This window comes from Aquarana catesbeiana, linkage group LG05 (genome assembly GCF_042186555.1).
Source record: "Aquarana catesbeiana isolate 2022-GZ linkage group LG05, ASM4218655v1, whole genome shotgun sequence".
Taxonomy (NCBI): domain Eukaryota; kingdom Metazoa; phylum Chordata; class Amphibia; order Anura; family Ranidae; genus Aquarana; species Aquarana catesbeiana.
The window spans coordinates 180,598,971-180,623,737 of record NC_133328.1 but is presented as its reverse complement, the minus strand read 5'-3'; the positions used below and the strand labels follow the sequence as shown (position 1 = coordinate 180,623,737).

The 24,767-nt window shown below is 46.2% G+C and overlaps 1 protein-coding gene across 1 annotated transcript in view; it reads right to left on the bottom strand.

Moving 5' to 3' along the window:
- Window positions 1-24,767, bottom strand: part of LOC141144582 (serine/threonine-protein kinase ULK4-like) — a 417,575-nt gene that overhangs the window by 200,544 nt on the left and 192,264 nt on the right. The window lies entirely within an intron of this gene.

The window sequence follows — 24,767 nt, the reverse complement described above, 5'->3', positions numbered from 1 at the left end:
CCTGTAAAAACTATTTGCTACTGTGGCAGGAACATCAGTGAAAAAGCCACTGAGGATTCGTTAACATGTCAGCCAAAAAGGCCTAAGAATGACCGCACCAAGCATTACATGCAGTGCCATATTTGGGTGTGTCTAAAGACTTTGTGAAGCCTTGACTACTCTGTTTCTCCTACAATGGGACCTGGATCTTGTTTAGTTGCCACTATATTTCAAGTTGTTACGGTGACTAATTTGGGAAAAGTGTTGAATTTTTTTAACTCTGCCATGGCCGGTCCCAAGCCCGGCTGCGAAAAGAGGAGGGTTGGGTGCTGGGACAAGCAAACCTGCCCTGTAAAAACTATTTGCTACTGCGGCCAGGAACGTCAGTGTAAAAGCCACTGAGGATTCGTTAACATCTCAGCCAAAAAGGCCTAAGAATGACCGCACCAAGCATTACATGCAGTGCCATATTTGGGTGTGTCTAAAGACTTTGTGAAGCCTTGACTACTCTGTTTCTCCTACAATGGGACCTGGATCTTGTTTGGTTGCCACTATATTTCAAGTCGTTACGGTGACTAATTTGGGAAAAGTGTTGAATTTTTTTAACTCTGCCATGGCCGGTCCCAAGCCCGGCTGCGAAAAGAGGAGGGTTGGGTGCTGGGACAAGCAAACCTGCCCTGTAAAAACCATTTGCTGCTGCGGCAGGAACGTCAGTGAAAAAGCCACTGAGGATTCGTTAACATGTCAGCCAAAAAGGCCTAAGAATGACCGCACCAAGCATTACATGCAGTGCCATATTTGGGTGTGTCTAAAGACTTTGTGAAGCCTTGACTACTCTGTTTCTCCTACAATGGGACCTGGATCTTGTTTAGTTGCCACTATATTTCAAGTCGTTACGGTGACTAATTTGGGAAAAGTGTTGAATTTTTTTAACTCTGCCATGGCCGGTCCCAAGCCCGGCTGCGAAAAGAGGAGGGTTGGGTGCTGGGACAAGCAAACCTGCCCTGTAAAAACTATTTGCTACTGCGGCCAGGAACGTCAGTGTAAAAGCCACTGAGGATTCGTTAACATCTCAGCCAAAAAGGCCTAAGAATGACCGCACCAAGCATTACATGCAGTGCCATATTTGGGTGTGTCTAAAGACTTTGTGAAGCCTTGACTACTATGTTTCTCCTACAATGGGACCTGGATCTTGTTTGGTTGCCACTATATTTCAAGTCGTTACGGTGACTAATTTGGGAAAAGTGTTGAATTTTTTTAACTCTGCCATGGCCGGTCCCAAGCCCGGCTGCGAAAAGAGGAGGGTTGGGTGCTGGGACAAGCAAACCTGCCCTGTAAAAACCATTTGCTACTGCGGCAGGAACGTCAGTGAAAAAGCCACTGAGGATTCGTTAACATGTCAGCCAAAAAGGCCTAAGAATGACCGCACCAAGCATTACATGCAGTGCCATATTTGGGTGTGTCTAAAGACTTTGTGAAGCCTTGACTACTCTGTTTCTCCTACAATGGGACCTGGATCTTGTTTAGTTGCCACTATATTTCAAGTCGTTACGGTGACTAATTTGGGAAAAGTGTTGAATTTTTTTAACTCTGCCATGGCCGGTCCCAAGCCCGGCTGCGAAAAGAGGAGGGTTGGGTGCTGGGACAAGCAAACCTGCCCTGTAAAAACTATTTGCTACTGCGGCCAGGAACATCAGTGAAAAAGCCACTGAGGATTCGTTAACATGTCAGCCAAAAAGGCCTAAGAATGACCGCACCAAGCATTACATGCAGTGCCATATTTGGGTGTGTCTAAAGACTTTGTGAAGCCTTGACTACTCTGTTTCTCCTACAATGGGACCTGGATCTTGTTTAGTTGCCACTATATTTCAAGTCGTTACGGTGACTAATTTGGGAAAAGTGTTGAATTTTTTTTAACTCTGCCATGGCCGGTCCCAAGCCCGGCTGCGAAAAGAGGAGGGTTGGGTGCTGGGACTAGCAAACCTGCCCTGTAAAAACTATTTGCTACTGTGGCAGGAACATCAGTGAAAAAGCCACTGAGGATTCGTTAACATGTCAGCCAAAAAGGCCTAAGAATGACCGCACCAAGCATTACATGCAGTGCCATATTTGGGTGTGTCTAAAGACTTTGTGAAGCCTTGACTACTCTGTTTCTCCTACAATGGGACCTGGATCTTGTTTAGTTGCCACTATATTTCAAGCTGTTACGGTGACTAATTTGGGAAAAGTGTTGAATTTTTTTAACTCTGCCATGGCCGGTCCCAAGCCCGGCTGCGAAAAGAGGAGGGTTGGGTGCTGGGACAAGCAAACCTGCCCTGTAAAAACTATTTGCTACTGCGGCCAGGAACGTCAGTGTAAAAGCCACTGAGGATTCGTTAACATCTCAGCCAAAAAGGCCTAAGAATGACCGCACCAAGCATTACATGCAGTGCCATATTTGGGTGTGTCTAAAGACTTTGTGAAGCCTTGACTACTCTGTTTCTCCTACAATGGGACCTGGATCTTGTTTGGTTGCCACTATATTTCAAGTCGTTACGGTGACTAATTTGGGAAAAGTGTTGAATTTTTTTAACTCTGCCATGGCCGGTCCCAAGCCCGGCTGCGAAAAGAGGAGGGTTGGGTGCTGGGACAAGCAAACCTGCCCTGTAAAAACCATTTGCTACTGCGGCAGGAACGTCAGTGAAAAAGCCACTGAGGATTCGTTAACATGTCAGCCAAAAAGGCCTAAGAATGACCGCACCAAGCATTACATGCAGTGCCATATTTGGGTGTGTCTAAAGACTTTGTGAAGCCTTGACTACTCTGTTTCTCCTACAATGGGACCTGGATCTTGTTTAGTTGCCACTATATTTCAAGTCGTTACGGTGACTAATTTGGGAAAAGTGTTGAATTTTTTTAACTCTGCCATGGCCGGTCCCAAGCCCGGCTGCGAAAAGAGGAGGGTTGGGTGCTGGGACAAGCAAACCTGCCCTGTAAAAACTATTTGCTACTGCGGCCAGGAACGTCAGTGTAAAAGCCACTGAGGATTCGTTAACATCTCAGCCAAAAAGGCCTAAGAATGACCGCACCAAGCATTACATGCAGTGCCATATTTGGGTGTGTCTAAAGACTTTGTGAAGCCTTGACTACTATGTTTCTCCTACAATGGGACCTGGATCTTGTTTGGTTGCCACTATATTTCAAGTCGTTACGGTGACTAATTTGGGAAAAGTGTTGAATTTTTTTAACTCTGCCATGGCCGGTCCCAAGCCCGGCTGCGAAAAGAGGAGGGTTGGGTGCTGGGACAAGCAAACCTGCCCTGTAAAAACCATTTGCTACTGCGGCAGGAACGTCAGTGAAAAAGCCACTGAGGATTCGTTAACATGTCAGCCAAAAAGGCCTAAGAATGACCGCACCAAGCATTACATGCAGTGCCATATTTGGGTGTGTCTAAAGACTTTGTGAAGCCTTGACTACTCTGTTTCTCCTACAATGGGACCTGGATCTTGTTTAGTTGCCACTATATTTCAAATCGTTACGGTGACTAATTTGGGAAAAGTGTTGAATTTTTTTAACTCTGCCATGGCCGGTCCCAAGCCCGGCTGCGAAAAGAGGAGGGTTGGGTGCTGGGACTAGCAAACCTGCCCTGTAAAAACTATTTGCTACTGCGGCCAGGAACATCAGTGAAAAAGCCACTGAGGATTCGTTAACATGTCAGCCAAAAAGGCCTAAGAATGACCGCACCAAGCATTACATGCAGTGCCATATTTGGGTGTGTCTAAAGACTTTGTGAAGCCTTGACTACTCTGTTTCTCCTACAATGGGACCTGGATCTTGTTTAGTTGCCACTATATTTCAAGTCGTTACGGTGACTAATTTGGGAAAAGTGTTGAATTTTTTTAACTCTGCCATGGCCGGTCCCAAGCCCGGCTGCGAAAAGAGGAGGGTTGGGTGCTGGGACAAGCAAACCTGCCCTGTAAAAACTATTTGCTACTGCGGCCAGGAACGTCAGTGTAAAAGCCACTGAGGATTCGTTAACATCTCAGCCAAAAAGGCCTAAGAATGACCGCACCAAGCATTACATGCAGTGCCATATTTGGGTGTGTCTAAAGACTTTGTGAAGCCTTGACTACTATGTTTCTCCTACAATGGGACCTGGATCTTGTTTAGTTGCCACTATATTTCAAGTCGTTACGGTGACTAATTTGGGAAAAGTGTTGAATTTTTTTAACTCTGCCATGGCCGGTCCCAAGCCCGGCTGCGAAAAGAGGAGGGTTGGGTGCTGGGACTAGCAAACCTGCCCTGTAAAAACTATTTGCTACTGCGGCCAGGAACATCAGTGAAAAAGCCACTGAGGATTCGTTAACATGTCAGCCAAAAAGGCCTAAGAATGACCGCACCAAGCATTACATGCAGTGCCATATTTGGGTGTGTCTAAAGACTTTGTGAAGCCTTGACTACTCTGTTTCTCCTACAATGGGACCTGGATCTTGTTTAGTTGCCACTATATTTCAAGTCGTTACGGTGACTAATTTGGGAAAAGTGTTGAATTTTTTTAACTCTGCCATGGCCGGTCCCAAGCCCGGCTGCGAAAAGAGGAGGGTTGGGTGCTGGGACAAGCAAACCTGCCCTGTAAAAACGATTTGCTACTGCGGCCAGGAACGTCAGTGTAAAAGCCACTGAGGATTCGTTAACATCTCAGCCAAAAAGGCCTAAGAATGACCGCACCAAGCATTACATGCAGTGCCATATTTGGGTGTGTCTAAAGACTTTGTGAAGCCTTGACTACTATGTTTCTCCTACAATGGGACCTGGATCTTGTTTGGTTGCCACTATATTTCAAGTCGTTACGGTGACTTATTTGGGAAAAGTGTTGAATTTTTTTAACTCTGCCATGGCCGGTCCCAAGCCCGGCTGCGAAAAGAGGAGGGTTGGGTGCTGGGACAAGCAAACCTGCCCTGTAAAAACCATTTGCTACTGCGGCAGGAACGTCAGTGAAAAAGCCACTGAGGATTCGTTAACATGTCAGCCAAAAAGGCCTAAGAATGACCACACCAAGCATTACATGCAGTGCCATATTTGGGTGTGTCTAAAGACTTTGTGATCCTTGACTACTCTGTTTCTCCTACAATGGGACCTGGATCTTGTTTAGTTGCCACTATATTTCAAGTCGTTACGGTGACTAATTTGGGAAAAGTGTTGAATTTTTTTAACTCTGCCATGGCCGGTCCCAAGCCCGGCTGCGAAAAGAGGAGGGTTGGGTGCTGGGACTAGCAAACCTGCCCTGTAAAAACTATTTGCTACTGCGGCCAGGAACATCAGTGAAAAAGCCACTGAGGATTCGTTAACATGTCAGCCAAAAAGGCCTAAGAATGACCGCACCAAGCATTACATGCAGTGCCATATTTGGGTGTGTCTAAAGACTTTGTGAAGCCTTGACTACTCTGTTTCTCCTACAATGGGACCTGGATCTTGTTTAGTTGCCACTATATTTCAAGTCGTTACGGTGACTAATTTGGGAAAAGTGTTGAATTTTTTTAACTCTGCCATGGCCGGTCCCAAGCCCGGCTGCGAAAAGAGGAGGGTTGGGTGCTGGGACAAGCAAACCTGCCCTGTAAAAACGATTTGCTACTGCGGCCAGGAACGTCAGTGTAAAAGCCACTGAGGATTCGTTAACATCTCAGCCAAAAAGGCCTAAGAATGACCGCACCAAGCATTACATGCAGTGCCATATTTGGGTGTGTCTAAAGACTTTGTGAAGCCTTGACTACTATGTTTCTCCTACAATGGGACCTGGATCTTGTTTGGTTGCCACTATATTTCAAGTCGTTACGGTGACTAATTTGGGAAAAGTGTTGAATTTTTTTAACTCTGCCATGGCCGGTCCCAAGCCCGGCTGCGAAAAGAGGAGGGTTGGGTGCTGGGACAAGCAAACCTGCCCTGTAAAAACCATTTGCTACTGCGGCAGGAACGTCAGTGAAAAAGCCACTGAGGATTCGTTAACATGTCAGCCAAAAAGGCCTAAGAATGACCGCACCAAGCATTACATGCAGTGCCATACTTGGGTGTGTCTAAAGACTTTGTGAAGCCTTGACTACTCTGTTTCTCCTACAATGGGACCTGGATCTTGTTTAGTTGCCACTATATTTCAAGTCGTTACGGTGACTAATTTGGGAAAAGTGTTGAATTTTTTTAACTCTGCCATGGCCGGTCCCAAGCCCGGCTGCGAAAAGAGGAGGGTTGGGTGCTGGGACAAGCAAACCTGCACTGTAAAAACTATTTGCTACTGCGGCCAGGAACATCAGTGAAAAAGCCACTGAGGATTCGTTAACATGTCAGCCAAAAAGGCCTAAGAATGACCGCACCAAGCATTACATGCAGTGCCATATTTGGGTGTGTCTAAAGACTTTGTGAAGCCTTGACTACTCTGTTTCTCCTACAATGGGACCTGGATCTTGTTTAGTTGCCACTATATTTCAAGTCGTTACGGTGACTAATTTGGGAAAAGTGTTGAATTTTTTTTAACTCTGCCATGGCCGGTCCCAAGCCCGGCTGCGAAAAGAGGAGGGTTGGGTGCTGGGACTAGCAAACCTGCCCTGTAAAAACTATTTGCTACTGCGGCCAGGAACATCAGTGAAAAAGCCACTGAGGATTCGTTAACATGTCAGCCAAAAAGGCCTAAGAATGACCGCACCAAGCATTACATGCAGTGCCATATTTGGGTGTGTCTAAAGACTTTGTGAAGCCTTGACTACTCTGTTTCTCCTACAATGGGACCTGGATCTTGTTTAGTTGCCACTATATTTCAAGTCGTTACGGTGACTAATTTGGGAAAAGTGTTGAATTTTTTTAACTCTGCCATGGCCGGTCCCAAGCCCGGCTGCGAAAAGAGGAGGGTTGGGTGCTGGGACAAGCAAACCTGCCCTGTAAAAACTATTTGCTACTGCGGCCAGGAACATCAGTGTAAAAGCCACTGAGGATTCGTTAACATCTCAGCCAAAAAGGCCTAAGAATGACCGCACCAAGCATTACATGCAGTGCCATATTTTGGTGTGTCTAAAGACTTTGTGAAGCCTTGACTACTCTGTTTCTCCTACAATGGGACCTGGATCTTGTTTGGTTGCCACTATATTTCAAGTCGTTACGGTGACTAATTTGGGAAAAGTGTTGAATTTTTTTAACTCTGCCATGGCCGGTCCCAAGCCCGGCTGCGAAAAGAGGAGGGTTGGGTGCTGGGACAAGCAAACCTGCCCTGTAAAAACCATTTGCTACTGCGGCAGGAACGTCAGTGAAAAAGCCACTGAGGATTCGTTAACATGTCAGCCAAAAAGGCCTAAGAATGACCGCACCAAGCATTACATGCAGTGCCATATTTGGGTGTGTCTAAAGACTTTGTGAAGCCTTGACTACTCTGTTTCTCCTACAATGGGACCTGGATCTTGTTTAGTTGCCACTATATTTCAAGTCGTTACGGTGACTAATTTGGGAAAAGTGTTGAATTTTTTTAACTCTGCCATGGCCGGTCCCAAGCCCGGCTGCGAAAAGAGGGTTGGGTGCTGGGACTAGCAAACCTGCCCTGTAAAAACTATTTGCTACTGCGGCCAGGAACATCAGTGAAAAAGCCACTGAGGATTCGTTAACATGTCAGCCAAAAAGGCCTAAGAATGACCGCACCAAGCATTACATGCAGTGCCATATTTGGGTGTGTCTAAAGACTTTGTGAAGCCTTGACTACTCTGTTTCTCCTACAATGGGACCTGGATCTTGTTTAGTTGCCACTATATTTCAAGTCGTTACGGTGACTAATTTGGGAAAAGTGTTGAATTTTTTTAACTCTGCCATGGCCGGTCCCAAGCCCGGCTGCGAAAAGAGGAGGGTTGGGTGCTGGGACAAGCAAACCTGCCCTGTAAAAACTATTTGCTACTGCGGCCAGGAACGTCAGTGTAAAAGCCACTGAGGATTCGTTAACATCTCAGCCAAAAAGGCCTAAGAATGACCGCACCAAGCATTAAATGCAGTGCCATATTTGGGTGTGTCTAAAGACTTTGTGAAGCCTTGACTACTATGTTTCTCCTACAATGGGACCTGGATCTTGTTTGGTTGCCACTATATTTCAAGTCCTTACGGTGACTAATTTGGGAAAAGTGTTGAATTTTTTTAAATCTGCCATGGCCGGTCCCAAGCCCGGCTGCGAAAAGAGGAGGGTTGGGTGCTGGGACAAGCAAACCTGCCCTGTAAAAACCATTTGCTACTGCGGCAGGAACGTCAGTGAAAAAGCCACTGAGGATTCGTTAACATGTCAGCCAAAAAGGCCTAAGAATGACCGCACCAAGCATTACATGCAGTGCCATATTTGGGTGTGTCTAAAGACTTTGTGAAGCCTTGACTACTCTGTTTCTCCTACAATGGGACCTGGATCTTGTTTAGTTGCCACTATATTTCAAGTCGTTACGGTGACTAATTTGGGAAAAGTGTTGAATTTTTTTAACTCTGCCATGGCCGGTCCCAAGCCCGGCTGCGAAAAGAGGAGGGTTGGGTGCTGGGACTAGCAAACCTGCCCTGTAAAAACTATTTGCTACTGCGGCCAGGAACATCAGTGAAAAAGCCACTGAGGATTCGTTAACATGTCAGCCAAAAAGGCCTAAGAATGACCGCACCAAGCATTACATGCAGTGCCATATTTGGGTGTGTCTAAAGACTTTGTGAAGCCTTGACTACTCTGTTTCTCCTACAATGGGACCTGGATCTTGTTTAGTTGCCACTATATTTCAAGTCGTTACGGTGACTAATTTGGGAAAAGTGTTGAATTTTTTTAACTCTGCCATGGCTGGTCCCAAGCCCGGCTGCGAAAAGAGGAGGGTTGGGTGCTGGGACAAGCAAACCTGCCCTGTAAAAACTATTTGCTACTGCGGCCAGGAACGTCAGTGTAAAAGCCACTGAGGATTCGTTAACATCTCAGCCAAAAAGGCCTAAGAATGACCGCACCAAGCATTACATGCAGTGCCATATTTGGGTGTGTCTAAAGACTTTGTGAAGCCTTGACTACTCTGTTTCTCCTACAATGGGACCTGGATCTTGTTTAGTTGCCACTATATTTCAAGTCGTTACGGTGACTAATTTGGGAAAAGTGTTGAATTTTTTTAACTCTGCCATGGCCGGTCCCAAGCCCGGCTGCGAAAAGAGGAGGGTTGGGTGCTGGGACAAGCAAACCTGCCCTGTAAAAACTATTTGCTACTGCGGCCAGGAACATCAGTGAAAAAGCCACTGAGGATTCGTTAACATGTCAGCCAAAAAGGCCTAAGAATGACCGCACCAAGCATTACATGCAGTGCCATATTTGGGTGTGTCTAAAGACTTTGTGAAGCCTTGACTACTCTGTTTCTCCTACAATGGGACCTGGATCTTGTTTAGTTGCCACTATATTTCAAGTCGTTACGGTGACTAATTTGGGAAAAGTGTTGAATTTTTTTTAACTCTGCCATGGCCGGTCCCAAGCCCGGCTGCGAAAAGAGGAGGGTTGGGTGCTGGGACTAGCAAACCTGCCCTGTAAAAACTATTTGCTACTGTGGCAGGAACATCAGTGAAAAAGCCACTGAGGATTCGTTAACATGTCAGCCAAAAAGGCCTAAGAATGACCGCACCAAGCATTACATGCAGTGCCATATTTGGGTGTGTCTAAAGACTTTGTGAAGCCTTGACTACTCTGTTTCTCCTACAATGGGACCTGGATCTTGTTTAGTTGCCACTATATTTCAAGTTGTTACGGTGACTAATTTGGGAAAAGTGTTGAATTTTTTTAACTCTGCCATGGCCGGTCCCAAGCCCGGCTGCGAAAAGAGGAGGGTTGGGTGCTGGGACAAGCAAACCTGCCCTGTAAAAACTATTTGCTACTGCGGCCAGGAACGTCAGTGTAAAAGCCACTGAGGATTCGTTAACATCTCAGCCAAAAAGGCCTAAGAATGACCGCACCAAGCATTACATGCAGTGCCATATTTGGGTGTGTCTAAAGACTTTGTGAAGCCTTGACTACTCTGTTTCTCCTACAATGGGACCTGGATCTTGTTTGGTTGCCACTATATTTCAAGTCGTTACGGTGACTAATTTGGGAAAAGTGTTGAATTTTTTTAACTCTGCCATGGCCGGTCCCAAGCCCGGCTGCGAAAAGAGGAGGGTTGGGTGCTGGGACAAGCAAACCTGCCCTGTAAAAACCATTTGCTACTGCGGCAGGAACATCAGTGAAAAAGCCACTGAGGATTCGTTAACATGTCAGCCAAAAAGGCCTAAGAATGACCGCACCAAGCATTACATGCAGTGCCATATTTGGGTGTGTCTAAAGACTTTGTGAAGCCTTGACTACTCTGTTTCTCCTACAATGGGACCTGGATCTTGTTTAGTTGCCACTATATTTCAAGTCGTTACGGTGACTAATTTGGGAAAAGTGTTGAATTTTTTTAACTCTGCCATGGCCGGTCCCAAGCCCGGCTGCGAAAAGAGGAGGGTTGGGTGCTGGGACTAGCAAACCTGCCCTGTAAAAACTATTTGCTACTGCGGCCAGGAACATCAGTGAAAAAGCCACTGAGGATTCGTTAACATGTCAGCCAAAAAGGCCTAAGAATGACCGCACCAAGCATTACATGCAGTGCCATATTTGGGTGTGTCTAAAGACTTTGTGAAGCCTTGACTACTCTGTTTCTCCTACAATGGGACCTGGATCTTGTTTAGTTGCCACTATATTTCAAGTCGTTACGGTGACTAATTTGGGAAAAGTGTTGAATTTTTTTAACTCTGCCATGGCCGGTCCCAAGCCCGGCTGCGAAAAGAGGAGGGTTGGGTGCTGGGACAAGCAAACCTGCCCTGTAAAAACTATTTGCTACTGCGGCCAGGAACGTCAGTGTAAAAGCCACTGAGGATTCGTTAACATCTCAGCCAAAAAGGCCTAAGAATGACCGCACCAAGCATTACATGCAGTGCCATATTTGGGTGTGTCTAAAGACTTTGTGAAGCCTTGACTACTATGTTTCTCCTACAATGGGACCTGGATCTTGTTTGGTTGCCACTATATTTCAAGTCGTTACGGTGACTAATTTGGGAAAAGTGTTGAATTTTTTTAACTCTGCCATGGCCGGTCCCAAGCCCGGCTGCGAAAAGAGGAGGGTTGGGTGCTGGGACAAGCAAACCTGCCCTGTAAAAACCATTTGCTACTGCGGCAGGAACGTCAGTGAAAAAGCCACTGAGGATTCGTTAACATGTCAGCCAAAAAGGCCTAAGAATGACCGCACCAAGCATTACATGCAGTGCCATATTTGGGTGTGTCTAAAGACTTTGTGAAGCCTTGACTACTCTGTTTCTCCTACAATGGGACCTGGATCTTGTTTAGTTGCCACTATATTTCAAATCGTTACGGTGACTAATTTGGGAAAAGTGTTGAATTTTTTTAACTCTGCCATGGCCGGTCCCAAGCCCGGCTGCGAAAAGAGGAGGGTTGGGTGCTGGGACTAGCAAACCTGCCCTGTAAAAACTATTTGCTACTGCGGCCAGGAACATCAGTGAAAAAGCCACTGAGGATTCGTTAACATGTCAGCCAAAAAGGCCTAAGAATGACCGCACCAAGCATTACATGCAGTGCCATATTTGGGTGTGTCTAAAGACTTTGTGAAGCCTTGACTACTCTGTTTCTCCTACAATGGGACCTGGATCTTGTTTAGTTGCCACTATATTTCAAGTCGTTACGGTGACTAATTTGGGAAAAGTGTTGAATTTTTTTAACTCTGCCATGGCCGGTCCCAAGCCCGGCTGCGAAAAGAGGAGGGTTGGGTGCTGGGACAAGCAAACCTGCCCTGTAAAAACTATTTGCTACTGCGGCCAGGAACGTCAGTGTAAAAGCCACTGAGGATTCGTTAACATCTCAGCCAAAAAGGCCTAAGAATGACCGCACCAAGCATTACATGCAGTGCCATATTTGGGTGTGTCTAAAGACTTTGTGAAGCCTTGACTACTATGTTTCTCCTACAATGGGACCTGGATCTTGTTTAGTTGCCACTATATTTCAAGTCGTTACGGTGACTAATTTGGGAAAAGTGTTGAATTTTTTTAACTCTGCCATGGCCGGTCCCAAGCCCGGCTGCGAAAAGAGGAGGGTTGGGTGCTGGGACTAGCAAACCTGCCCTGTAAAAACTATTTGCTACTGCGGCCAGGAACATCAGTGAAAAAGCCACTGAGGATTCGTTAACATGTCAGCCAAAAAGGCCTAAGAATGACCGCACCAAGCATTACATGCAGTGCCATATTTGGGTGTGTCTAAAGACTTTGTGAAGCCTTGACTACTCTGTTTCTCCTACAATGGGACCTGGATCTTGTTTAGTTGCCACTATATTTCAAGTCGTTACGGTGACTAATTTGGGAAAAGTGTTGAATTTTTTTAACTCTGCCATGGCCGGTCCCAAGCCCGGCTGCGAAAAGAGGAGGGTTGGGTGCTGGGACAAGCAAACCTGCCCTGTAAAAACGATTTGCTACTGCGGCCAGGAACGTCAGTGTAAAAGCCACTGAGGATTCGTTAACATCTCAGCCAAAAAGGCCTAAGAATGACCGCACCAAGCATTACATGCAGTGCCATATTTGGGTGTGTCTAAAGACTTTGTGAAGCCTTGACTACTATGTTTCTCCTACAATGGGACCTGGATCTTGTTTGGTTGCCACTATATTTCAAGTCGTTACGGTGACTAATTTGGGAAAAGTGTTGAATTTTTTTAACTCTGCCATGGCCGGTCCCAAGCCCGGCTGCGAAAAGAGGAGGGTTGGGTGCTGGGACAAGCAAACCTGCCCTGTAAAAACCATTTGCTACTGCGGCAGGAACGTCAGTGAAAAAGCCACTGAGGATTCGTTAACATGTCAGCCAAAAAGGCCTAAGAATGACCACACCAAGCATTACATGCAGTGCCATATTTGGGTGTGTCTAAAGACTTTGTGATCCTTGACTACTCTGTTTCTCCTACAATGGGACCTGGATCTTGTTTAGTTGCCACTATATTTCAAGTCGTTACGGTGACTAATTTGGGAAAAGTGTTGAATTTTTTTAACTCTGCCATGGCCGGTCCCAAGCCCGGCTGCGAAAAGAGGAGGGTTGGGTGCTGGGACTAGCAAACCTGCCCTGTAAAAACTATTTGCTACTGCGGCCAGGAACATCAGTGAAAAAGCCACTGAGGATTCGTTAACATGTCAGCCAAAAAGGCCTAAGAATGACCGCACCAAGCATTACATGCAGTGCCATATTTGGGTGTGTCTAAAGACTTTGTGAAGCCTTGACTACTCTGTTTCTCCTACAATGGGACCTGGATCTTGTTTAGTTGCCACTATATTTCAAGTCGTTACGGTGACTAATTTGGGAAAAGTGTTGAATTTTTTTAACTCTGCCATGGCCGGTCCCAAGCCCGGCTGCGAAAAGAGGAGGGTTGGGTGCTGGGACAAGCAAACCTGCCCTGTAAAAACTATTTGCTACTGCGGCCAGGAACGTCAGTGTAAAAGCCACTGAGGATTCGTTAACATCTCAGCCAAAAAGGCCTAAGAATGACCGCACCAAGCATTACATGCAGTGCCATATTTGGGTGTGTCTAAAGACTTTGTGAAGCCTTGACTACTATGTTTCTCCTACAATGGGACCTGGATCTTGTTTGGTTGCCACTATATTTCAAGTCGTTACGGTGACTAATTTGGGAAAAGTGTTGAATTTTTTTAACTCTGCCATGGCCGGTCCCAAGCCCGGCTGCGAAAAGAGGAGGGTTGGGTGCTGGGACAAGCAAACCTGCCCTGTAAAAACCATTTGCTACTGCGGCAGGAACGTCAGTGAAAAAGCCACTGAGGATTCGTTAACATGTCAGCCAAAAAGGCCTAAGAATGACCGCACCAAGCATTACATGCAGTGCCATATTTGGGTGTGTCTAAAGACTTTGTGAAGCCTTGACTACTCTGTTTCTCCTACAATGGGACCTGGATCTTGTTTAGTTGCCACTATATTTCAAGTCGTTACGGTGACTAATTTGGGAAAAGTGTTGAATTTTTTTTAACTCTGCCATGGCCGGTCCCAAGCCCGGCTGCGAAAAGAGGAGGGTTGGGTGCTGGGACTAGCAAACCTGCCCTGTAAAAACTATTTGCTACTGCGGCCAGGAACATCAGTGAAAAAGCCACTGAGGATTCGTTAACATGTCAGCCAAAAAGGCCTAAGAATGACCGCACCAAGCATTACATGCAGTGCCATATTTGGGTGTGTCTAAAGACTTTGTGAAGCCTTGACTACTCTGTTTCTCCTACAATGGGACCTGGATCTTGTTTAGTTGCCACTATATTTCAAGTCGTTACGGTGACTAATTTGGGAAAAGTGTTGAATTTTTTTAACTCTGCCATGGCCGGTCCCAAGCCCGGCTGCGAAAAGAGGAGGGTTGGGTGCTGGGACAAGCAAACCTGCCCTGTAAAAACTATTTGCTACTGCGGCCAGGAACATCAGTGTAAAAGCCACTGAGGATTCGTTAACATCTCAGCCAAAAAGGCCTAAGAATGACCGCACCAAGCATTACATGCAGTGCCATATTTTGGTGTGTCTAAAGACTTTGTGAAGCCTTGACTACTCTGTTTCTCCTACAATGGGACCTGGATCTTGTTTGGTTGCCACTATATTTCAAGTCGTTACGGTGACTAATTTGGGAAAAGTGTTGAATTTTTTTAACTCTGCCATGGCCGGTCCCAAGCCCGGCTGCGAAAAGAGGAGGGTTGGGTGCTGGGACAAGCAAACCTGCCCTGTAAAAACCATTTGCTACTGCGGCAGGAACGTCAGTGAAAAAGCCACTGAGGATTCGTTAACATGTCAGCCAAAAAGGCCTAAGAATGACCGCACCAAGCATTACATGCAGTGCCATATTTGGGTGTGTCTAAAGACTTTGTGAAGCCTTGACTACTCTGTTTCTCCTACAATGGGACCTGGATCTTGTTTAGTTGCCACTATATTTCAAGTCGTTACGGTGACTAATTTGGGAAAAGTGTTGAATTTTTTTAACTCTGCCATGGCCGGTCCCAAGCCCGGCTGCGAAAAGAGGAGGGTTGGGTGCTGGGACTAGCAAACCTGCCCTGTAAAAACTATTTGCTACTGCGGCCAGGAACATCAGTGAAAAAGCCACTGAGGATTCGTTAACATGTCAGCCAAAAAGGCCTAAGAATGACCGCACCAAGCATTACATGCAGTGCCATATTTGGGTGTGTCTAAAGACTTTGTGAAGCCTTGACTACTCTGTTTCTCCTACAATGGGACCTGGATCTTGTTTAGTTGCCACTATATTTCAAGTCGTTACGGTGACTAATTTGGGAAAAGTGTTGAATTTTTTTAACTCTGCCATGGCCGGTCCCAAGCCCGGCTGCGAAAAGAGGAGGGTTGGGTGCTGGGACAAGCAAACCTGCCCTGTAAAAACTATTTGCTACTGCGGCCAGGAACGTCAGTGTAAAAGCCACTGAGGATTCGTTAACATCTCAGCCAAAAAGGCCTAAGAATGACCGCACCAAGCATTACATGCAGTGCCATATTTGGGTGTGTCTAAAGACTTTGTGAAGCCTTGACTACTATGTTTCTCCTACAATGGGACCTGGATCTTGTTTGGTTGCCACTATATTTCAAGTCGTTACGGTGACTAATTTGGGAAAAGTGTTGAATTTTTTTAACTCTGCCATGGCCGGTCCCAAGCCCGGCTGCGAAAAGAGGAGGGTTGGGTGCTGGGACAAGCAAACCTGCCCTGTAAAAACCATTTGCTACTGCGGCAGGAACGTCAGTGAAAAAGCCACTGAGGATTCGTTAACATGTCAGCCAAAAAGGCCTAAGAATGACCGCACCAAGCATTACATGCAGTGCCATATTTGGGTGTGTCTAAAGACTTTGTGAAGCCTTGACTACTCTGTTTCTCCTACAATGGGACCTGGATCTTGTTTAGTTGCCACTATATTTCAAGTCGTTACGGTGACTAATTTGGGAAAAGTGTTGAATTTTTTTAACTCTGCCATGGCCGGTCCCAAGCCCGGCTGTGAAAAGAGGAGGGTTGGGTGCTGGGACTAGCAAACCTGCCCTGTAAAAACTATTTGCTACTGCGGCCAGGAACATCAGTGAAAAAGCCACTGAGGATTCGTTAACATGTCAGCCAAAAAGGCCTAAGAATGACCGCACCAAGCATTACATGCAGTGCCATATTTGGGTGTGTCTAAAGACTTTGTGAAGCCTTGACTACTCTGTTTCTCCTACAATGGGACCTGGATCTTGTTTAGTTGCCACTATATTTCAAGTCGTTACGGTGACTAATTTGGGAAAAGTGTTGAATTTTTTTAACTCTGCCATGGCCGGTCCCAAGCCCGGCTGCGAAAAGAGGAGGGTTGGGTGCTGGGACAAGCAAACCTGCCCTGTAAAAACTATTTGCTACTGCGGCCAGGAACGTCAGTGTAAAAGCCACTGAGGATTCGTTAACATCTCAGCCAAAAAGGCCTAAGAATGACCGCACCAAGCATTACATGCAGTGCCATATTTGGGTGTGTCTAAAGACTTTGTGAAGCCTTGACTACTCTGTTTCTCCTACAATGGGACCTGGATCTTGTTTAGTTGCCACTATATTTCAAGTCGTTACGGTGACTAATTTGGGAAAAGTGTTGAATTTTTTTAACTCTGCCATGGCCGGTCCCAAGCCCGGCTGCGAAAAGAGGAGGGTTGGGTGCTGGGACAAGCAAACCTGCCCTGTAAAAACGATTTGCTACTGCGGCCAGGAACGTCAGTGTAAAAGCCACTGAGGATTCGTTAACATCTCAGCCAAAAAGGCCTAAGAATGACCGCACCAAGCATTACATGCAGTGCCATATTTGGGTGTGTCTAAAGACTTTGTGAAGCCTTGACTACTATGTTTCTCCTACAATGGGACCTGGATCTTGTTTGGTTGCCACTATATTTCAAGTCGTTACGGTGACTAATTTGGGAAAAGTGTTGAATTTTTTTAACTCTGCCATGGCCGGTCCCAAGCCCGGCTGCGAAAAGAGGAGGGTTGGGTGCTGGGACAAGCAAACCTGCCCTGTAAAAACCATTTGCTACTGCGGCAGGAACGTCAGGAAAAAGCCACTGAGGATTCGTTAACATGTCAGCCAAAAAGGCCTAAGAATGACCACACCAAGCATTACATGCAGTGCCATATTTGGGTGTGTCTAAAGACTTTGTGATCCTTGACTACTCTGTTTCTCCTACAATGGGACCTGGATCTTGTTTAGTTGCCACTATATTTCAAGTCGTTACGGTGACTAATTTGGGAAAAGTGTTGAATTTTTTTAACTCTGCCATGGCCGGTCCCAAGCCCGGCTGCGAAAAGAGGAGGGTTGGGTGCTGGGACTAGCAAACCTGCCCTGTAAAAACTATTTGCTACTGCGGCCAGGAACATCAGTGAAAAAGCCACTGAGGATTCGTTAACATGTCAGCCAAAAAGGCCTAAGAATGACCGCACCAAGCATTACATGCAGTGCCATATTTGGGTGTGTCTAAAGACTTTGTGAAGCCTTGACTACTCTGTTTCTCCTACAATGGGACCTGGATCTTGTTTAGTTGCCACTATATTTCAAGTCGTTACGGTGACTAATTTGGGAAAAGTGTTGAATTTTTTTAACTCTGCCATGGCCGGTCCCAAGCCCGGCTGCGAAAAGAGGAGGGTTGGGTGCTGGGACAAGCAAACCTGCCCTGTAAAAACTATTTGCTACTGCGGCCAGGAACGTCAGTGTAAAAGCCACTGAGGATTCGTTAACATCTCAGCCAAAAAGGCCTAAGAATGACCGCACCAAGCATTACATGCAGTGCCATATTTGGGTGTGTCTAAAGACTTTGTGAAGCCTTGACTACTATGTTTCTCCTACAATGGGACCTGGATCTTGTTTGGTTGCCACTATATTTCAAGTCGTTACGGTGACTAATTTGGGAAAAGTGTTGAATTTTTTTAACTCTGCCATGGCCGGTCCCAAGCCCGGCTGCGAAAAGAGGAGGGTTGGGTGCTGGGACAAGCAAACCTGCCCTGTAAAAACCATTTGCTACTGCGGCAGGAACGTCAGTGAAAAAGCCACTGAGGATTCGTTAACATGTCAGCCAAAAAGGCCTAAGAATGACCGCACCAAGCATTACATGCAGTGCCATATTTGGGTGTGTCTAAAGACTTTGTGAAGCCTTGACTACTCTGTTTCTCCTACAATGGGACCTGGATCTTGTTTAGTTGCCACTATATTTCAAGTCGTTATGGTGACTAATTTGGGAAAAGTGTTGAATTTTTTTAACTCTGCCATGGCCGGTCCCAAGCCCGGCTGCGAAAAGAGGAGGGTTGGGTGCTGGGACAAGCAAACCTGCCCTGTAAAAACTATTTGCTACTGCGGCCAGGAACATCAGTGAAAAAGCCACTGAGGATTCGTTAACATGTCAGCCAAAAAGGCCTAAGAATGACCGCACCAAGCATTACATGCAGTGCCATATTTGGGTGTGTCTAAAGACTTTGTGAAGCCTTGACTACTCTGTTTCTCCTACAATGGGACCTGGATCTTGTTTAGTTGCCACTATATTTCAAGTCGTTACGGTGACTAATTTGGGAAAAGTGTTGAATTTTTTTAACTCTGCCATGGCCGGTCCCAAGCCCGGCTGCGAAAAGAGGAGGGTTGGGGGCTGGGACAAGCAAACCTGCCCTGTAAAAACTATTTGCTACTGCGGCCAGGAACGTCAGTGTAAAAGCCACTGAGGATTCGTTAACATCTCAGCCAAAAAGGCCTAAGAATGACCGCACCAAGCATTACATGCAGTGCCATATTTGGGTGTGTCTAAAGACTTTGTGAAGCCTTGACTACTATGTTTCTCCTACAATGGGACCTGGATCTTGTTTGGTTGCCACTATATTTCAAGTCGTTACGGTGACTAATTTGGGAAAAGTGTTGAATTTTTTTAACTCTGCCATGGCCGGTCCCAAGCCCGGCTGCGAAAAGAGGAGGGTTGGGTGCTGGGACAAGCAAACCTGCCCTGTAAAAACCATTTGCTACTGCGGCAGGAACGTCAGTGAAAAAGCCACTGAGGATTCGTTAACATGTCAGCCAAAAAGGCCTAAGAATGACCGCACCAAGCATTACATGCAGTGCCATATTTGGGTGTGTCTAAAGACTTTGTGAAGCCTTGACTACTCTGTTTCTCCTACAATGGGACCTGGATCTTGTTTAGTTGCCACTATATTTCAAGTCGTTACGGTGACTAATTTGGGAAAAGTGTTGAATTTTTTTAACTCTGCCATGGCCGGTCCCAAGCCCGGCTGCGAAAAGAGGAGGGTTGGGTGCTGGGACTAGCAAACCTGCCCTGTAAAAACTATTTGCTACTGCGGCCAGGAACATCAGTGAAAAAGCCACTGAGGATTCGTTAACATGTCAGCCAAAAAGGCCTAAGAATGACCGCACCAAGCATTACATGCAGTGCCATATTTGGGTGTGTCTAAAGACTTTGTGAAGCCTTGACTACTCTGTTTCTCCTACAATGGGACCTGGATCTTGTTTAGTTGCCACTATATTTCAAGTCGTTACGGTGACTAATTTGGGAAAAGTGTTGAATTTTTTTAACTCTGCCATGGCCGGTCCCAAGCCCGGCTGCGAAAAGAGGAGGGTTGGGTGCTGGGACAAGCAAACCTGCCCTGTAAAAACTATTTGCTACTGCGGCCAGGAACGTCAGTGTAAAAGCCACTGAGGATTCGTTAACATCTCAGCCAAAAAGGCCTAAGAATGACCGCACCAAGCATTACATGCAGTGCCATATTTGGGTGTGTCTAAAGACTTTGTGAAGCCTTGACTACTATGTTTCTCCTACAATGGGACCTGGATCTTGTTTGGTTGCCACTATATTTCAAGTCATTACGGTGACTAATTTGGGAAAAGTGTTGAATTTTTTTAACTCTGCCATGGCCGGTCCCAAGCCCGGCTGGGAAAAGAGGAGGGTTGGGTGCTGGGACAAGCAAACCTGCCCTGTAAAAACCATTTGCTACTGCGGCAGGAACGTCAGTGAAAAAGCCACTGAGGATTCGTTAACATGTCAGCCAAAAAGGCCTAAGAATGACCGCACCAAGCATTACATGCAGTGCCATATTTGGGTGTGTCTAAAGACTTTGTGAAGCCTTGACTACTCTGTTTCTCCTACAATGGGACCTGGATCTTGTTTAGTTGCCACTATATTTCAAGTCGTTACGGTGACTAATTTGGGAAAAGTGTTGAATTTTTTTAACTCTGCCATGGCCGGTCCCAAGCCCGGCTGCGAAAAGAGGAGGGTTGGGTGCTGGGACTAGCAAACCTGCCCTGTAAAAACTATTTGCTACTGCGGCCAAGAACATCAGTGAAAAAGCCACTGAGGATTCGTTAACATGTCAGCCAAAAAGGCCTAAGAATGACCGCACCAAGCATTACATGCAGTGCCATATTTGGGTGTGTCTAAAGACTTTGTGAAGCCTTGACTACTCTGTTTCTCCTACAATGGGACCTGGATCTTGTTTAGTTGCCACTATATTTCAAGTCGTTACGGTGACTAATTTGGGAAAAGTGTTGAATTTTTTTAACTCTGCCATGGCCGGTCCCAAGCCCGGCTGCGAAAAGAGGAGGGTTGGGTGCTGGGACAAGCAAACCTGCCCTGTAAAAACTATTTGCTACTGCGGCCAGGAACGTCAGTGTAAAAGCCACTGAGGATTCGTTAACATCTCAGCCAAAAAGGCCTAAGAATGACCGCACCAAGCATTACATGCAGTGCCATATTTGGGTGTGTCTAAAGACTTTGTGAAGCCTTGACTACTATGTTTCTCCTACAATGGGACCTGGATCTTGTTTGGTTGCCACTATATTTCAAGTCGTTACGGTGACTAATTTGGGAAAAGTGTTGAATTTTTTTAACTCTGCCATGGCCGGTCCCAAGCCCGGCTGCGAAAAGAGGAGGGTTGGGTGCTGGGACAAGCAAACCTGCCCTGTAAAAACCATTTGCTACTGCGGCAGGAACGTCAGTGAAAAAGCCACTGAGGATTCGTTAACATGTCAGCCAAAAAGGCCTAAGAATGACCGCACCAAGCATTACATGCAGTGCCATATTTGGGTGTGTCTAAAGACTTTGTGAAGCCTTGACTACTCTGTTTCTCCTACAATGGGACCTGGATCTTGTTTAGTTGCCACTATATTTCAAGTCGTTACGGTGACTAATTTGGGAAAAGTGTTGAATTTTTTTAACTCTGCCATGGCCGGTCCCAAGCCCGGCTGCGAAAAGAGGAGGGTTGGGTGCTGGGACTAGCAAACCTGCCCTGTAAAAACTATTTGCTACTGCGGCCAGGAACATCAGTGAAAAAGCCACTGAGGATTCGTTAACATGTCAGCCAAAAAGGCCTAAGAATGACCGCACCAAGCATTACATGCAGTGCCATATTTGGGTGTGTCTAAAGACTTTGTGAAGCCTTGACTACTATGTTTCTCCTACAATGGGACCTGGATCTTGTTTGGTTGCCACTATATTTCAAGTCGTTACGGTGACTAATTTGGGAAAAGTGTTGAATTTTTTTAACTCTGCCATGGCCTGTCCCAAGCCCGGCTGCGAAAAGAGGAGGGTTGGGTGCTGGGACAAGCAAACCTGCCCTGTAAAAACCATTTGCTACTGCGGCAGGAACATCAGTGAAAAAGCCACTGAGGATTCGTTAACATGTCAGCCAAAAAGGCCTAAGAATGACCGCACCAAGCATTACATGCAGTGCCATATTTGGGTGTGTCTAAAGACTTTGTGAAGCCTTGACTACTCTGTTTCTCCTACAATGGGACCTGGATCTTGTTTAGTTGCCACTATATTTCAAGTCGTTACGGTGACTAATTTGGGAAAAGTGTTGAATTTTTTTAACTCTGCCATGGCCGGTCCCAAGCCCGGCTGCGAAAAGAGGAGGGTTGGGTGCTGGGACTAGCAAACCTGCCCTGTAAAAACTATTTGCTACTGCGGCCAGGAACATCAGTGAAAAAGCCACTGAGGATTCGTTAACATGTCAGCCAAAAAGGCCTAAGAATGACCGCACCAAGCATTACATGCAGTGCCATATTTGGGTGTGTCTAAAGACTTTGTGAAGCCTTGACTACTCTGTTTCTTCTACAATGGGACCTGGATCTTGTTTAGTTGCCACTATATTTCAAGTCGTTACGGTGACTAATTTGGGAAAAGTGTTGAATTTTTTTAACTCTGCCATGGCCGGTCCCAAGCCCGGCTGCGAAAAGAGGAGGGTTGGGTGCTGGGACAAGCAAACCTGCCCTGTAAAAACTATTTGCTACTGCGGCCAGGAACGTCAGTGTAAAAGCCACTGAGGATTCGTTAACATCTCAGCCAAAAAGGCCTAAGAATGACCGCACCAAGCATTACATGCAGTGCCATATTTGGGTGTGTCTAAAGACTTTGTGAAGCCTTGACTACTATGTTTCTCCTACAATGGGACCTGGATCTTGTTTGGTTGCCACTATATTTCAAGTCGTTACGGTGACTAATTTGGGAAAAGTGTTGAATTTTTTTAACTCTGCCATGGCCGGTCCCAAGCCCGGCTGCGAAAAGAGGAGGGTTGGGTGCTGGGACAAGCAAACCTGCCCTGTAAAAACCATTTGCTACTGCGGCAGGAACGTCAGTGAAAAAGCCACTGAGGATTCGTTAACATGTCAGCCAAAAAGGCCTAAGAATGACCGCACCAAGCATTACATGCAGTGCCATATTTGGGTGTGTCTAAAGACTTTGTGAAGCCTTGACTACTCTGTTTCTCCTACAATGGGACCTGGATCTTGTTTGGTTGCCACTATATTTCAAGTCGTTACGGTGACTAATTTGGGAAAAGTGTTGAATTTTTTTAACTCTGCCATGGCCGGTCCCAAGCCCGGCTGCGAAAAGAGGAGGGTTGGGTGCTGGGACTAGCAAACCTGCCCTGTAAAAACTATTTGCTACTGCGGCCAGGAACATCAGTGAAAAAGCCACTGAGGATTCGTTAACATGTCAGCCAAAAAGGCCTAAGAATGACCGCACCAAGCATTACATGCAGTGCCATATTTGGGTGTGTCTAAAGACTTTGTGAAGCCTTGACTACTCTGTTTCTCCTACAATGGGACCTGGATCTTGTTTAGTTGCCACTATATTTCAAGTCGTTACGGTGACTAATTTGGGAAAAGTGTTGAATTTTTTTAACTCTGCCATGGCCGGTCCCAAGCCCGGCTGCGAAAAGAGGAGGGTTGGGTGCTGGGACAAGCAAACCTGCCCTGTAAAAACTATTTGCTACTGCGGCCAGGAACGTCAGTGTAAAAGCCACTGAGGATTCGTTAACATCTCAGCCAAAAAGGCCTAAGAATGACCGCACCAAGCATTACATGCAGTGCCATATTTGGGTGTGTCTAAAGACTTTGTGAAGCCTTGACTACTCTGTTTCTCCTACAATGGGACCTGGATCTTGTTTAGTTGCCACTATATTTCAAGTCGTTACGGTGACTAATTTGGGAAAAGTGTTGAATTTTTTTTAACTCTGCCATGGCCGGTCCCAAGCCCGGCTGCAAAAAGAGGAGGGTTGGGTGCTGGGACAAGCAAACCTGCCCTGTAAAAACTATTTGCTACTGCGGCCAGGAACGTCAGTGAAAAAGCCACTGAGGATTCGTTAACATCTCAGCCAAAAAGGCCTAAGAATGACCGCACCAAGCATTACATGCAGTGCCATATTTGGGTGTGTCTAAAGACTTTGTGAAGCCTTGACTACTCTGTTTCTCCTACAATGGGACCTGGATCTTGTTTAGTTGCCACTATATTTCAAGTCGTTACGGTGACTAATTTGGGAAAAGTGTTGAATTTTTTTAACTCTGCCATGGCCGGTCCCAAGCCCGGCTGCGAAAAGAGGAGGGTTGGGTGCTGGGACAAGCAAACCTGCCCTGTAAAAACCATTTGCTACTGTGGCCAGGAACGTCAGTGAAAAAGCCACTGAGGATTCGTTAACATGTCAGCCAAAAAGGCCTAAGAATGACCGCACCAAGCATTACATGCAGTGCCATATTTGGGTGTGTCTAAAGACTTTGTTAAGCCTTGACTACTCTGTTTCTCCTACAATGGGACCTGGATCTTGTTTGGTTGCCACTATATTTCAAGTCGTTACGGTGACTAATTTGGGAAAAGTGTTGAATTTTTTTAACTCTGCCATGGCCGGTCCCAAGCCCGGCTGCGAAAAGAGGAGGGTTGGGTGCTGGGACAAGCAAACCTGCCCTGTAAAAACTATTTGCTACTGCGGCCAGGAACGTCAGTGAAAAAGCCACTGAGGATTCGTTAACATCTCAGCCAAAAAGGCCTAAGAATGACCGCACCAAGCATTGCATGCAGTGCCATATTTGGGTGTGTCTAAAGAATTTGTGAAGCCTTGACTACTCTGTTTCTCCTACAATGGGACCTGGATCTTGCTTAGTTGCCACTATATTTCAATTAGTTACGGTGACTAATTTGGGAAAAGTGTTGAATTTTTTTAACTCTGCCATGGCCGGTCCCAAGCCCGGCTGCGAAAAGAGGAGGGTTGGGTGCTGGGACAAGCAAACCTGCCCTGTAAAAACTATTTGCTACTGCGGCCAGGAACATCAGTGAAAAAGCCACTGAGGATTCGTTAACATGTCAGCCAAAAAGGCCTAAGAATGACCGCACCAAGCATTACATGCAGTGCCATATTTGGGTGTGTCTAAAGACTTTGTGAAGCCTTGACTACTCTGTTTCTCCTACAATGGGACCTGGATCTTGT